At 40.8% G+C, this 5,013-nt stretch overlaps 1 protein-coding gene across 1 annotated transcript in view; it reads left to right on the top strand.

The window, feature by feature from the left end:
• Positions 1–4,908: 4,908 nt before the first annotated feature.
• ZMYND11 (zinc finger MYND-type containing 11) overlaps positions 4,909–5,013 on the top strand; it is a 137,287-nt gene continuing 137,182 nt past the window's right edge. Inside the window, exon 1 of the mRNA XM_029953106.1 lies at positions 4,909–4,931. The gene's annotated coding sequence lies outside the window, so the exon portion shown is untranslated. The remainder of the gene's footprint in view (positions 4,932–5,013) is intronic.

Here is a 5,013-nt window from a genome sequence, read left to right as displayed (position 1 = left end):
AATGGAAATCATATGTATAGTTTTTTTTAAAGTAAGCTCCATGCTCAGCACAGAGTCCAACTTGGGGCTTGAACTCATGACCCTAAGATTAAGACCTGAGCTGAAAACAAGAGTCAGACTGAGCCACCCACGTGCCCCTGTTTAAGTGGCTTTTTATATTTTTTCAATTAACAGCTTTTTTTTTAATGTTTACTTATTTTTGAGAGAGAGATAGAGACAGAGAACAAGCAGGGAAGGGGCAGAGAGAGACACAGAATCTGAAGCGGGCTCCAGGCTCTGAGCTGACAGCACAGAGCCTGACGCTGGGCTCGAACTCACAAACTGTGAGATCGTAATCTGAGCTGAAGTCGGATACTCAACCGACTGAGCTACCCAGGTGGCCTTTCAATTAACAGTTTCTAATGCTGAATTTTTAAAATCCTTCCATTTGACTTTACTGATATTACAAAAAAACATTGTGATGAACCTCATTTATTAATTCATTAAATATTTCTGAGTTCCAAATATTTGGAAAAAGTGCCTTACCCTGGGGCATTGCATACCCCACCACCAGCCTCCTGCCTCCTTGATCCCTTGGTTTCTCTCCCAGCCCCAAGGCTAGGTAATCCGCTATGCCAGATCTGTTTTTTCTTTTAATTTTTAAAAAATGTTTATTTATTTTTGAAGGAGAGAGAGACAGAGTGTGAGTGGGGAGGGTCGTCAAGAGAGAGGGAGACACAGAATCCAAAGCAGGCTCCAGGCGGCTCCGAGCTGTCAGCACAGAGTCCTATGCGAGGCTCGAACTCACAAATGAGGAAGTCCTGCCCTGAACCAAAGTCTGATGCTTAACCAACTGAGCCACCCAGGTGCCCCCAGACCTGTTCCTAAGTATGTTAAAAGTGAGAAAAAATAATATGGAGAATTGTGTTCTCTCTCAATAAAGCCATGTTTGCAGCCCTATTGTCTTGCGGCAGATTAAAATTTCCTATTTGGGATAATCAGCAGCTTAGTGGTAACTTCTCTTCCATGTACATTCTCACTGTGGGAATCCTAATGGCCTCCAAGGCACATGGGTGCTGTGGGCTAATCAGGGACTTTGTGTGCAGAATTGCAAAAGTGAAAACATATTAATGTGCTTCAAGAATATCAGCCCAGGTATACATACTTGTTCCGTTATACACACACAAACATGCACATCCACAGACAGAGAGAACATTACATAGGCCTCTCAGAGTTTGGGGGACCTGCGTTTACAAGATTCTTTGCTTCAAAGCCCTTGAACAACTTAAGTACACCATGCTCTATCTGGTTAACATGTAGTTTTACTGGGTACTGGGGTATTCTATAGACAACAAACCCTTTCATCAGTCTGGAAACACTAAGTCTAGTAACACTATATTTACACTGAGGTAAATACATCATTAAGATAGAAAAATAGGCCAATTTAGATTGGGGGCTCAGGAAGGTCCTTTTGGAAAAAGTGACAGTCAAGCAGATATATACTTGATGAGTAGGATTATCCCCAGGAAGATGGGAAAAGGATGTTCCAGAAGGATGGGACAAACTCTGCACCATTCTGAGATGGGACAAAGGTCAGTGAGACAGGAATGAGATGCATCATGAATTTAAATTTAGGAGCTAAGTAGATGCCAGAAAATGCTGGGCCTTCCAAGCCCAAGAACAGGATTTGATTTTATTCAAAATGCAGCAGAAAATCGTTGGTTTTAAGTAGGGACGGACATGAACAACGTGTTCATACATTTTTGCCTGTCTCTCAAATAGAATCTTTATGATAGGTCTCTAAATGTGGACATCTGGGATCGAAGACAGATATTTTTCAGGCTCTTGCAGTCTCAAGAGAGTTCCTAACAAGTCGGTTCAGTGATGAACGAGTCTTCATTTCTCTCGCTCTCAATAATATGATCACTGAAGAATTCTGCCATTTGAAGAAAAGCAGCGTTGTGTTGTTTTGTCATTTTATTGTTAATTTGAATATTGGTCAATATTTGCTAATAATTTATGTTTCTTCATTTATAAATTACCAATGGCTTTTTCCCTTTTGTGAGGAGGATGATGTTGGTGTCCATATATATATATATATATATATATATAATTTTTTAAATGTTTATTTTTGAGAGAGACAGATAGAGCACAGGTTGGGGAGGGGCAGAGAGAGAGAGGGAGACACAGAATCTGAAACAGGCTCCAGGCTCTGAGCTGTCAGCACGCTCTAACACAGGACTCTAACCCATGAACTGTGAGATCATGACCTGAGCTGTAGTCTGATGCTCAACCAACTGAGCCACCCAGGCGCCTCAGTGTTGGTATATATATTATTGATGTGAAGTAGCTTTTTACATCTAAGGGCCATTATCCTAGTTCTCATTTCTTGCATATATATGTGTGTGTGTGTGTGTGTGTGTGTGTGTGTGTGTGTGTGTGTGTGTGTGTGTATCCAGTTTGTTTGCTTTTTAATTTTACTTGTACAGTCTTTCCACTTACAGGGGTAATCTGTTATTGAAAAACACATTCTTGTAAGTTGAAAATGCAGTTATTATTACTTTAAATCAAAAGATATGCTATGTGTTCTGGAGTCCCCATTCATGAAAAACACCAAGTCTCACTGAGACCTGTTTATTTCACTTGTTTACATTACTTAAGGTAACACAATATAATATGTTCTATTTACCAGTTTTTCTATTTTGTGCTGTTCATTTGCATTCCTGAAGCTTTTTCATATAGTTTTTCTGCATTATATACTTAAGACTATGTTCTGAAAGCATATATACAGTACTCAATATTTATGTAAGTCAATCTTTAGTGCAAAATAATCTTTAATATAAAACTAATATGTTGGAAAAGGCAAAATAAATAAAAGCAATGCATTTCAGTAGCAACCCCCTGGACTCATTATTGCTACAGGGTAGCAAACCAGGAACACTCAGAGGCAAGAACTCAAGAGGAGACTCCAACTAGCTCTGTCTACCAGTCCCAAGAAATTGGATTTGGTCCTCATAGGTGAATAAAGCCAGAAGGAGGGTATTAGAAGAAACTCTTTAGAAGTGTAAAAGTTGTAACTCCAAAGGGCATATTAACTAGGTGTGTATTTGGTTGGACTTACAGGGCTCATAAATTTTTATACAGCCAAATTTGCCACTCGTCTTCTGTGATAAAAATCATTGCTTTAGGGCTCAGGTATTCTTCTCCACCTTCAATATTATAAATACCCACCTATATTTTCTTCTATCTATTGAAAAATAATTTTTAGGTTTTACAATGACATTTAAGTTATTTGGGTTATTTTTAGTGCAAGGTAAGGATATATTTTGATTTATTTTTTAAAGAGACAAAATTTCCACATCAAGTTGTTGGATAACCCATGCCTTTTCTATTCAAAGATTTCTTAGAGCAGAAGCTGGACAAAGTAATACGCTGATCAGGTCAAGTATTGGTTAAGGGTAGAAAATACTGGTGGGATTTGGGAAGGATTAGGCCTGTTGTGGGCCCTTGCTTGGGTGATGCTAAGTCTCTGAACATGTCCTAGTTGATGCAAACCACTCCTCATGGCTGACTACGCTTCCTTTCCCCCTTTTCTCTGACACCCTTGGCCTTTCTTTGCAGTCGGATGGTAAATTCATGGTATAATCTGAGTTGTATGGAAATAACTATTTTGGTGTTCTGGACCTTCCCCAACTCACTCCTCCCCCAAATCACTGACACCAAACCATTGGCTCAGACCATATCCCCTCCTTCATATTCACTCACAGCTGAGGGAAAAATGAGGTAAATAAAGCTGTTCTGAAGGGAAAATGGAACCAAGGGCTAAATTCCAGGCAATTTGGGGCAAATGCCCAAATTTGGAGTTTGGGGATAAACTATTTGGGCATTTGGGGATAAACTATGTAACTTAGATTAGATAGAATAAGAGATAGTATCTGAGTACAAATACTGGAAAGATGCCTAAAGTATTTAATTGGAGGAAAATGTGCAATTATGCAGTCACTTCTTTCCTACAAGGTAAGCCTCCTTTTTTACAGAGGTGAATATGTCTTACTTGGGCAGCCTCAGTGAAATACACAGAACCATGCAGTCCTCCATTTTACAGATGACTTAAAAAAAAAAAAGGTGATGTACTTAAAGCTGTTCATTGTTAGGATTCCTGGTCCAGCGTTTAAAAACCAGGTATGGCTTGATTTTTTTTTTTTGACACCGTTTAATTCCTCTTCTGGATCTTAATGACATATATTGATCTGTAAAAATGAGTTAAAATTATTTTGTGACCTCTCTTGATCTAACCAAAAACTCTGTGGGATGTATCAGATCCAGGGCTGTGAGTGTGGAAAGACTGTTTCTTTGAGTGGTGTCCATCACAGAACACCTATTCAAGTACTACTCATTTCCAAATTAGTCTTAGCGACCAGCTTTGAAAGAAGATTGATAAATTGGATTAGAATCCCCAAATTTCTTGAACGGTCTCTTCCTAGTGATTTTCAGGTACAAATGTCCAAGAACCAGAGTAAGAAATTTTGGCTGAAAGGTCGGTCTTCCTTCCAAAGTCCTACTGGAGAAAAGTCATTATGGAAAATATGGGAAATCTATAAAAGTCTATTTCTGAGTCTCAGTAAAGCATACACTGGGATCTCGTCTGGTTAGATGTAGGATTACAAACTGAAACAGATAAGCTACGGGTGTAGCTAGGTGGATAACGGGTGGTCCTGTTCCTCTCGCAGTCCGGGGTGTGCGCGCCTGGAACGAGGATTCTAGCACCTCCCCACAGTTGTTTCTGACGGACCAGCTGGAAAGACCTCGCCCGCAAGTTCGCGGATCTGCCGACCTGCGGGAGCCGGCGGCCCAGCGGCCGCCTCGCCCCCAGCCCCGCAGGTCGGAGCCTGACGATGCTGCGAGCGCCGGGCGCTTTGTGCGCTGGGCCGCCGGCTCCCGCGTGCCCGCACGTACGTAGCCTTCACGTGTGTGCTGCTCTCGAGTGCATGTGTGGATATGTAAGAATATGCTGAAGCAAATTCGGAGACAGGC

Source organism: Suricata suricatta, chromosome 10, assembly GCF_006229205.1.
Source record: "Suricata suricatta isolate VVHF042 chromosome 10, meerkat_22Aug2017_6uvM2_HiC, whole genome shotgun sequence".
Classification (NCBI taxonomy): domain Eukaryota; kingdom Metazoa; phylum Chordata; class Mammalia; order Carnivora; family Herpestidae; genus Suricata; species Suricata suricatta.
The sequence above is the reverse complement of the archived record's forward strand: the minus strand, read 5'-3'. Positions and strand labels throughout refer to the sequence as shown.